Here is a 12,032-nt window from a genome sequence, read left to right as displayed (position 1 = left end):
TTATTCATTTCTATATGTGGTTGGTCTATATGTACATGATTATAATGTAAGTATAAGTTGGATTTATGTTAGTATCAAGACAGATCTATAGGCGGTGATTGGTATTATTAATGGATAAACAGGGCTATTTGGTCCATTTCATCACTGTTTGGAGATTAGACTTCATATAAAACATACAATCAGTATGGCACATGTAAAAATGACTTTAACATTAGGTACCCTCGCAATAGTTTACGGGATTAGATATCCTACGACAATCAGGCCTGAAGGTGTTCTAGGGATGCTGCATTGTTAAGCCAGCTCCCGATAACAGAGTTAATTTAAAACTGGAGAGGCTCGAGACGGAATGTCTAAATTTACTAGTAATCTAATACTACGGGTTAAGTGATAATTAAATTAATAAAATAAAATAAAAGTCCGTCAGCGCTAAAGCAAAGCAGTTCTCATTAAGGACACTGGAACGGGGCAATAAATGCAACTTATGGTTTTGAGATCGAAACATACAAGATTTTAGAACAATTTGTACTCATTAGCATGAAATATTTCTAACTTATTTTCTCAAAATCATTTTTATTTTTTACCTGGATATTAAATTACTTTTATGTATAATCAGCTCAAGTCAGAGTTATATGAATTTAAAATTCCTTGAAAAATATAACAACTGAATGATTTGATCAGGACCCATAGACTCTTTACTGTTGTGTGACTTTTTGGAAAATATCCAGGATCAATTACAATCCTCAACCCTTTCCATAAACTCAGAAGACATGAGATTCATGCAGGGTCCTCTCCTCTCACCTTTGAATTTCTAAAAAGAAAAAGAGCAATACCGAATCTCATAGTAGAGTGATTAGCAAATTCTCTGGATCCAGCTAAAAATCATTTTTTTAAGCCTTTTAAGTTGTAAAGATCGACAGAAACGAGCCAGGAGGCCAACAAGTATATCCCTCCTTATTTGCACGTACGATTGCAGTGTTGTGTGCATCCCTTGCAACCTTGCCACCTTCCCTACCTGCATCCTCCAAATTATACTGAGATATATTTGATTTTGATGTTTTAAGGGGATTTTATCATCATTAATTGGCAGATTTTGGCTCCACTACCTACCAATATTATATAGTCAATAAATATTACTTTTTTATCACTGAAGGATTAGCTATAGTTGATCAGCTCCTCGTCCAGTAAGTATTAGATGTTTAAGATGTTTATTATTTTAGTCACTGGACAATGATACCATAAGTCTTCCCCCCCCCCTTCTCCTTGCATGCGTTTTTTTCTACAGGATTATCAACTATAGTTATATTTAGAATGAGTAATTCAATTTTTCTATAGAATACGAAGAAGATCTGGGTTAAGATGCAAAATATTTAATGTGAAATATGAATATAGGTAGATTCTAGAATAATATTATAAATATATCTTCATGTTTGGTAATAAAACCTATGTAGATTTTATTGTTGATAACCTCAAGGAAAATTGTAGCAGCCTCATTGATTGGTAAATAATTAAGTTATATATTTTTCTTGTCTTACACGTGACTACATGTAGATCCAGATATTATTTATTATCCAATCAACCCGGAGTATCATATCTTGGACTCATAATCAGAAAAAACCGAAGCATGAGGACTCAGACTTTACCTGAACACTGAAAAGATGGACTAAAATATATCTCCGAATATTGGATGTAATAGATCTTTACTCTATTCTTTAATTATATTTACTATTTAGAATGAGTAATTAATAATTATTTATGGAATATGAAGAGGATCTATAATGCAGGTACAAAATAACAAATGAGAATTATGAATATAGGCAGATAGTATAGTATTATATTTCAATATTTGGTTTCTTATATTGATTGTACTATGTAGGTTTTATAAGTGATAACCTCGACCAAATGTGTAATAACATCATTCATCAGTACACTTTTATGTTTTGCGTACAAATTTCACCATAACAGAGGTTTTATGTGCCATTAATGGATAACATTATCGTTGTTGATTTATTGATTCCATCACTGTTTTCATCAATCCACGGTTTAATTTACTGGCCTTGAGGTTTCTAATCCCGTCCTTTAGCTTGTCATAGATGGTGGTATACTCAACTCCTAATGCCAAATAGTGAATACCTAAGTGTGTATAGGTTTCACCTACAGCCATCGGGGTTAGATTCTTGCCATCTGTAACAAGGTTTGACCCCATATCTATGAAGTATTGGTTGGGTATAGAATTATGGTCAATATATGTAAATCTGCATTTTTTGTGGTTGGCTTTGAGGCCAACCTCCCCCATTGACCTGAAAACACATTGCATCATTTTTACAGACTCTTGGAGTGTTCAGTAACAAGAACCGGGTCGTCTGCAAATAAGGGGGATTTCATCGTTTCAGAACGAAGTTTATAAGGTTTGAAGCCCATTATTACGGTTCCATTTTTATTGGCCAGGCACCAATCGAGGACAAATTGAAATAAATTTCCCAACAGGGGGTCCCCTTGCAAGATGCCTCACCTAAATTTTCTTGCCTCCTTGCTTTGCAAAGTGGCTGAGGCGTGAGGGAACGGACTCGCTCTCTTTAGGTGATCAAAAAGGTATATATATATATATTTGTACAGGTATGCTAATCTTACTTATTGTCGTAATAAAGTCTTTAAAAAAAATATTGATTCAGCTTTAGAACCATCTAGTGAGTAAAAAATAAGCTTAAGACGGTTTAAAATATATCGTACTCATATACAATGATACCAATGTGGTGATTTCTTTTATAAAACTCCCTTCTAAAGAGGGAGGATAGCCCTGAAGATTTGTGGCAGAGTTGTAATTTTAAGTCCTTGTTGGACTCAATGTAGAATTGGGGATCGACATTGGAGTAAGTCCAGGAAATGTCCTTGTATATATCTTTACCTCCTTATTATATCTGATTATAGTTGATGTAATGAAACATCATGATCGTGATTCCTTCCCTCCCTCTTCCTAACAATGCTTAGTGAGGTGAGTTGTTTAGTCCCGAGGCAGACTAGCCTCTGTCTTTCTACGGACCGATGACTTTTTCTTATATCCTATAATACGTTATACCCACATATTCTCCTGGTAAATTGCTGGCCCCCGATGAATATTGGATAGAAAATGGGGAAATAAAGTTTGGAATAAAAAGGGAGATTACTCTGAAGGTTACTATTTTTATTTTTTGTCTAATATTAAATCAAGAAAGTAGTTATCGACTGACATACATATTCTTTTTTTTCTACCGTATATGCAAAAATTATTACTTTCAATCATGACCCTTTATTTTGACAATGAGCAATCATAACCAGGAACATAAATGCGTCTTCCAATCCATTATATTTACAATTTTCCTACACAAAGTCATTTACTCCTTATAACCGAAAATACACGAGAGCCCTCGAGTTGTGAAGGTGAACCACTGGTCTCTAGGAACCTTTCTAACCATCAAAGACACCTTCAAATAAGATTCAATATACCCTGACCTATGAATTGAGCAGGTGAACTTTCGGTACCATAAAAAGTTAAATTTATCAGACACTGCTTCTTTGAGCTTCGAGGAGTCTTTATGATATCCCGAAATATATATTGACTCACAGATAGTGCAGTTGAACTGCTGGGTTCCAAGACTGGTTAAACTACACCACCAAACTTGCCTGGGCATCATAATTGATAAGCAACTTTAAATTATATATACAGAATTGCAGTGAAAATTGGAGTACTAAGATCAAGATATATCTTTGTCTTTAAGAACTTTTGAAAATACAGGAATTTTTATATATTTCAGATAGAACTAATAAGATTACTTAAAGGTTACCTTTTAGTTTCAACATTATTTGTGAAATTACCACATTATGTCATCAATAAATAGGACAGAAATTAAGCAAAAAAAAATCATAAAGTAGCAGATATCTATTAATAAAGCTTTGTTCTTGTGTTAACTATTGTATGTATTTTAAAAATTTCTCAAAATCGATGTACATAAATCAATTAAGTAGAAGATAAGGTTTTTTGTGCTGAAATTTCCTCGGATTCAATTCCCAAAATGCCGAATACTTGGTCCCAAATAAAGCAAAATACTCCTGTTTAGGATGTTAAAGCTACTTCACTCCAAGGGAAATATCTTATAAAAGATGGAACAAGTCAGACTCTGAAAGTGCATCTCGGGTTGTGGGTTGTAATTTTCCTATTAATAATGATAAAAAACCTTCAGAACAATACAATCTAATACATTTGAGAAAATAAGCATCATTTAAAAATAAGAAATGTTTTCTGAATCGATCTTGAGATCGAATATAGCATAGATTTTCATGAAATATGGGATATATAGCATAACTAAATGTCCTAGTTGGTAGTCCAGACAAAAACTACCAATTGATGATGATACAAAACTTTGTGATGTATAAAATCTACGATATGTTTGTAAAAATTCATGAATTAAAAATTATAATAATTATATAAACGGTGCATGAGATCGAAAACGATAAAGATTTTCGATAAATATGTGATCTTTAGGATAATTAAACATTGTGGTTGGTAGTTGGGACAAAATCTTCCCATCAATGATGATACAAAACCTTCCGAACAGCAAAATCAAATACATGTATGTAAATTCATCATTTAAAATAAGAGCTGTGGTATGAAACGGTTTCGAGATAGAAAACGGCAATGATTTTCGAAAAATATGTTATACTTAGCATAATTAAATGTTCATTCTTTAAAAATAATTACTGTCTTATGTACGAGTCTTGAGATCAATACAGTAAATATATTTTTTTAGACAAATGTGATCTTTAGCATCTTTAAATGTTCTGGTAGCTAGTCAGAGACAAAATAGTGGGATGGATTAAAGAGAAACACCTATGGAGTTACATTTAATCCCATAAGGGTATAAGCTGATTTTGAACTAAACACTATATCTACAACTAAGGTATTTATCCATCTTTTAACTAAAGTTGGATGTTTTTTCATTTGGGTCAGTCGTTGTTGACGCAATTTCAAAAGGGGAACTTATTACAGGATTTAAATTTCTTCAATATCTCTACCATGGTTCGTGTCAGCTGTCGATGTCTACTTGTATTCAGTAATCCATTTCATCCATACTCCTCATCCACTCCGGGTTTCGGGACATTAGGAATCCTTCTTTCCGCTATTAAAGTGAAGGACGTTCGTTACATGGGTGTGATTCTCATCTAACGACTCTATCAATGCTCCTTTATTTCAAAGAATTAAAGTCCCGAGTCTTGTTTGTCCGTGTAACTTCGTCACTTCCGACATTTAAGAACGAATAACTGTGATATTGTGGAACATAACTACATATAGAGATAATTAGTAATTAATTGTAATCATTCTTTCAGTTTCATTCCACTCTTAATATATGTTGAGCTTTTTATGTGATAAGGAGATATAAATGTTTAAGGATTGCTTGAAGTAAACAACTTTTAGGATTAAATACATTTCAAAACTTTCTTAGTATGGATTATTATGTAATTATTTAATCATCGAGAGAAAAGTTCATCCCTAAACAAGTTCATGGCGAAGCAAGTTCACCGCGAGGAAAGTTCACCCCAAACCAAGTTAATCCCGAGGAAAATTCATCCCAAGACAAGTTCATCTCGAGGAACTAACATGCTATTTATATAATATTAAAAATATAATTAATGGAAAAGGTAAAATAAGTGCTTTATAGGGATTGTTTGAAGCACAAGAATTGACACTAGTGCAACAGTCTCTTACAACTAACCATCTTTTTAATTTTGATGAAGATCGAATACAAGCAAAAAACCTTAGATAATCATCCAGACTTTGAAATTTTAGAAGATATATCTTGTCACCTTAAAGAATTTGATCTGCAAGAATGAAATGATTTGAAACATGATTTGGGATTAGGAAAAAAACATCTGCTCCTAGCTTCACACTTGAATCAAAAAAGATTGCTTAAACCGAAGTTGATGTGTTATACATTTGCAAATAGAAATTAATTTCCTGGAATACGGTGTTTTTGATGGGTTGAAAATATGAAAATTATCAAGATAAAGAGTTTATCAATAAAATGACAAATCTGGAAAGGAATGCTTGTTTTTTTTTTTTTTTTCTGTTTGTTTTTTTAATATTTAGTTACTGAGTAATTATAAAGCAACTAACTACAAAGAGTTAATGCATATACAGATGGAAGTCTACAGAGCAATATAATGTTAAATGAGTATTAAACTTCATTTTCTTCATAGCCATCTTGCAAGCTTTCCTCATAATCTTGATGATGTAAGTGATGAACAGGAAGAAAGATTTCATCAAGATTTAATAGGAATGGAAAAACGTTTTGGAGGAGGATGGGATATGCATATGATGATAGACTATTGCTGAAGCATAAAAAGAGATTTTATTGAAGTTGAACATACAAAAAAAATGAAATAAAAGACAATTTTTAACATAAACTATTAGATAAAAATATATATGCATATTAAAATATCGGTACTCTTTTCATAATTATATTTTGTGTTGCTATTAGTGTATTTGATATATCCTTGTGTTCATTTTATAGGTTTTTCTAACTTATTAACTAAAAATATAGTTTTTAAAGAAGAAAAGTGAAAAATATAGTTGTTAAAGAAGATTTACAGAGCGAAAAATTGGAGGAAGAATTTATAAAAAATCTGTATTCTGCTAGATACATACATAAAATACACGACTATTTATTTAAAACGAGGTAAAAGACTACGTTTTTCAAGACACTAAAAAATATTATAAAGTAAAAGTTATATATATAAATACAAGAAAATAAGAGAAGAGAAGAAGGGGTAAGAAAACACTAATACATTACAAAAAGGCAGGCCGTATTTATTTCCAATTTGTCAAGCGATGTAGATATGTTGAATTAGTCAATGTCATACGTTTCTTCAAGATACTATAATTAAAATAATATATTAATATAATAAAGTAAAATATTACGTATAAGCAGAACATTAATATGATACATAAGCTATAATCATAAAATTTAATTACATTAAAAATAAAATACATAAACATTTGAGTAAATGGAGAAACCAATTTTAAGGTTAAAAGTGTTTTTTCATTTGTATAGATCGATCTTCATTATTTAAAGTTGGAAAAATGTATATGTTCTCTAAAAATTAGTACAAAAGAAGAGATCCGAGATACTTTATCTTAAGCAAGAGTTGCTATAATTCTGATATCCAAAGGGAGGATGACCGAATGAAAATTATCCAAGGAAGAGAAGCAAACCAAGGAAATGTAGGAATCTATCCGTCCATATATAACAAGGAATACATTCAAGGGTTGAGACTATGACGGGTTCAATTTACATTCACATTCAGATAAAATGTTCTGGATGTAAAATATAAAATAAAGATATGTTAATTAGGTACTACAACAATTTTAAGATATAACTAAAATATACAGCAATTTGAAATTTAAATGTATTCTTAATTTGAGAATTGTTAAGGCCTAAGATCATTCTTCATTCATTCAGACAGGAAGAAGTAGACTTATATGTTCTCCAAGAGTTAGGAACAAGAAAGGCAGACCGAGGGAATAAAAGAGAGATACTTCGAAATTGATCATCCATCCCAAAAGATGCTCTTAATCGGAACTTCATATACCATGAACGGAGACGAAAATTCATCCAAATACCAGCCTTCATAAGAGAGCCAAGTTGACAAGGAATTAAAATTATATATGACAATTATTGTTAAAAAAAAATTTAATTGTTATATTTATTTTTTCTTTTTACATGCATAATATTATATTCAAAATATGCTAGAATTCTTCATAAGAAAAGTATGTAATATTGAAATTGTAGGTCCAATGCATTTCAGAATAAATGCACTTAAAAAAATGAAGCTACCTTTTATGCACGCGTTATATTTTACAGAATTGGAAAGGTGTAAAAATTATAACTTACATTTTGGAAGACATGATTTAAAATTAACATAAGTTTATCTTTCATATGAATTTTACTTAATTTTTAATCAAACTTCGGCAATATCCATCACAATTATACATTTCAACAATTTGAATTGTCTTTTTTTGGGATTTTGATGAAGACGATAGAATTATACTTTGACGTCTTATATAATATTGAATCCGATTCTTGTTAATAATAACTTTCTAACTAAGAAGAGAACATTATTTCAATATTTAGAGGACATGGCAGTCTAATATTGTAATATCAAGGATCAATATTGTCTACTCTTCTCATACCTTTATTAAAAAATGTATCATTTCAAGACACAAGTGATCTAGGATTGAATCATTTTCTTCAAATTTGAGCATTTGGTAAGTCGTTCAAGCTTGATAAAAACTGAGTAAGATAATAAATTAATATTGTAACCATTCTTAACTAATACAACATTGGTTGGAAGGTAATAATTATCGAAATGATAAAAATTCTTGGTTGGACTAAGAATAGAGTTGAGAATCAACACCGAAATAATACTTGGCTATAAAATAGTCAATACTTTTAAATGATGAATATTTAAAAAATATATTTTAGACTTTGTTGATCTGAAAGTTTTGTATCATAATTAATTGGAAAATTTTGTCTCGGCTACCTACCAGAACATTTGAAGATGCTAAAGTTACATTTTTTTTTTTTTTAATCTTTGTCGTTTTCATCACAAGACCCACCCATTAGACACTCATTATTTTTAAATTATTAATATTACTGATATAATTTAGATTTTCTCTTACTGAAAGTTTTGTATCATCATTGAGGGGAAGGTTTTGTCTTACATACTTATCATCATTGAGGGGAAGGTTTTGTCTTACAATGACGGTCTTGAGATAGTTAACAGCAAGATTTTTGAAAAACATGTGATCATTAGAATCTGAAATTGTTTTGGTAGGTATGTAAGACAAAACACATAAAGACTACAGGAGAATAACGTAGTAAAACACATACAGTAAATAGTTTGAAATCAAGTCAAAAATGGCCCATGAATTAAAGGTTTACTGTCATAACATTTGACAACAAAAATGATCGGAGGAAGCACATCCTTCTTTAGATATCCTACTCCAAAAGGGTCCATACAGCTAAGTGTTTGAATTTCATCCCACTCAAAATGTTTTGTAAATTCATTCCTCCAAATAAGCTTACAGAGTTGAGACGAAATCCGATAAGAGTCGAAGTTGCTCCTTCCAGACTTCTTAATTTGATTTTGAACACTAAACTGGTGTGTGATGAGGTATGACGTTTAATAATGACGTCCTATAACCACGTAATTTATTTTATAATTTTTATTATATGAAAAATGTCGCTGAAATGAACGACAATGAAATGAAGCTCGCGGAAATGGATACTTACTCAAATAAATGTTGGCCAAATTAATTTTTCTCGAACTGGACGAAATTAACCTCCCACCCCCTCTCTTCCCTTTGTAACTGCGATTGAGCATTTAAACCATTACTTGAATCGTAAATATGTACAAGGGGTTAGGGGTTCGTTTTGGTGATATATGCAACTTGGTTGGTTTATACGCAGATGACATTATGCTTATGATTGAAGCTTGAAAAATCGCTACAGACGAAAACGTCCTTACTCTCCATGACCTAAAACCCAACTTTATATTGATATAAAGGTAAATTCGTCTTTCCTTTCCTAAGAATTGCTGTATATCATCTTCCACTAGCTCCAGAATTTATCTTTCCAAAGAAGCTTAGGAAATACTTGTTCATTTTAAATCTGCTCTCAACCTTGATAAATCCTGGGAAAAGAAAATTGTACACTTTGAAGATAAATGATGGGAAGAAATTTACTTCTCAATTCTTAATAACGGTAAAGCTGATAAAGTTTTCAGGTCCTTGCAAAGACTGTAAACGAATTTTAAAATAGTATTCACGCTTTTGTTGACTGTCCTGTTCTTTCCATAATTAAGCAGTTTATTTTGCTTGATCAAATATTTATCGAGAACTATACAGAAGAGGCAATTAAAGGATATATTCTGTTTGGTGTTTCCTCTCGAAGAATTGAGCCAATTAACGCGTCTCTTAGTAATTTGTAGCAGTGGTTCTCAAATGGATGTATGCATAACCCTTGGGGTACTTTAGATTTTGAAAGAATATTTTACAAGTGGTGCATAACTCAGGAGTGTCTGTAGGTGGTGGACTAGAGGGACTGTAAGCCCCCCCCCAAAAAAAAATATGATTTTTTGAATACATATTTTTTAAATAAAAAAATTTGACTTAATTTTTTTCGATTTATATTTTTGAAAAAAAAATTAATATTTGATTTTTATATTTTTGAAATTTAATTTTTTTCATTATTTTTGATTTCTTTTGAATACATAATGACCCTTGTAGCTAAAAATTATGCATCCGATTTAATGGAATACTTCCCAAATATTCTTTGAAGATACCAACATCCAATGGGGCGAGGTTGCATCCGATTTAATGAAATACTTCCATATATTTCTTCGTAGAAAAGAACTCTTCAGTTAATTATTCGTGAATATAAAAAGCACATTAGTAGATGATGTTATCCTTTAGAGGGTAGTTTATGCAATTCTATTTAATTCATGTTGTATTATTGAAGTTTTGATGCTTTTGTTTTTTTCAATGAGCATTTTACTTAATTTTTGTTATGAATAATGAGGATACATTTAAGGGGTGTCAAGGAAAAAATGGCAAGGCAAAAAATGGCAGGAGAAAAAAAAGGGAAAAGTGTAAAACTGTAAAAAATGGCAAGATTATTTTAAATTGATATATGTCTTTAGTGATATTTAACTTATGTGAAAGCTAAGTGGCTGGGAATAAAACTATATCCCAGTTCCTGTCAGGTGCAGGTCACAATATCCCATTTGAAGTCTAAAACAAGGGAAGAATTTGTTAAAATTTTTACCAATAAAAGTACAATTAATAAAGTTTATGTTCAAGTGTATTTTGTTTATTAATACATGAAAGTGTTTCTGTCGTCATTAAATATGTATTTACATTTATGGAATTAAACATTGACAAAGAAATTTAGATTAATATTTGTTTTACATGTTAATGAAGTTGGAGCCGAATTATCATTCTAAATAGAAATGAATGAATATATAGAGTTTTAATATTCATATTCTTTGATAAATATCAATAAAGATAATTATCATTTATTACAATCGTAGTTAAATATTCAAATGTCATTGTATCATACTAGAAATGTACACATAAAGTTTGTTAAAAGAGCCTATAAGTCACTAATTATGGTTCTCATAACATGGTTTGCTACATTGGAAGTATGAATTCACAGTCTTAAATGAACAACTTCGAGAATTGAAGTCCTTTAGATAATTACATTATATATGACCGCAAATATTCTTGAAATAAAAACCTTGCTGGTGAGGAAAAAAAAATATGATTGATAAAGAAATTGTGATTGTTTTTAAGACATCTACAACGTCCATAATTTTACAAAAATATGATATACTGTGTATTTTTTAATATTCTGGTAGATAAGTAAGACAAAATCTCAAGGTCAATGAGGATTTAGAAAGAAATTGTGATCGTCTTATAGACTCTTCTCAATATTCAAAACGATCATAGTTTTACAAAATATGAGATAATTCGCATCCATACATATTCTGGTAGGTAGATCAAGTAAAATAATATCAACGATGAAGATTTCACACTTTTACAATGACGAATACAAATAAAAACGAAAAATATATACAGCATAATTAGATTGTGATAGTCTTATAGTCAGGTCTTGAGATCGAAAAAGTGCAAGATTATACAATCATTCGAATTATTACATATTCTGGTAGATAAGTGATGTAAACTCATATTGATGATTAAGATTTGTCACCTTAACAATGACAAATACGAAAAAATAAATAAAAGTTTTATAATGAAATTTTGATAGTCTGAATATAGAAAATATCATATATTTTACCAAAATACATTACCTGGTGGGTAAGGTAGATAAAATCTTATCGTCTATAATAATTTAACACCTTCAAATATATAATATCGAAGATAATGTGCTTTATATAGAATTATTTATTGTCTGATAAATGATCTGGAAAACGAAAAAATT

The 12,032-nt window shown here is 30.5% G+C and overlaps 1 long non-coding RNA gene across 3 annotated transcripts; it reads right to left on the bottom strand.

The window, feature by feature from the left end:
- Window positions 1-6,764: 6,764 nt before the first annotated feature.
- Window positions 6,765-10,138, bottom strand: LOC121120715 (uncharacterized). Of its 3 annotated transcripts, none has more exons than XR_011780701.1 (5): window positions 9,776-10,138; window positions 9,324-9,723; window positions 8,222-8,321; window positions 7,160-8,132; window positions 6,765-6,905 (listed from the first exon to the last, which is right to left on the bottom strand). It is a non-coding gene; the product is annotated as an uncharacterized lncRNA (long non-coding RNA). The 3 variants fall into 3 exon arrangements; XR_011780702.1 differs by lacking the exon at window positions 6,765-6,905 and having other exon boundaries at window positions 6,924-7,345; window positions 7,419-8,132; XR_011780703.1 differs by lacking the exons at window positions 6,765-6,905; window positions 7,160-8,132; window positions 8,222-8,321 and adding an exon at window positions 8,953-9,227.
- Between the last annotated feature and the right edge of the window lie 1,894 nt (window positions 10,139-12,032).

The sequence above is a fragment of the Lepeophtheirus salmonis genome, chromosome 6 (genome assembly GCF_016086655.4).
Source record: "Lepeophtheirus salmonis chromosome 6, UVic_Lsal_1.4, whole genome shotgun sequence".
NCBI classification, from domain to species: domain Eukaryota; kingdom Metazoa; phylum Arthropoda; class Copepoda; order Siphonostomatoida; family Caligidae; genus Lepeophtheirus; species Lepeophtheirus salmonis.
Note: the sequence above shows the minus strand (reverse complement) of the source record. Positions and strands in the feature narration are given on the sequence as shown.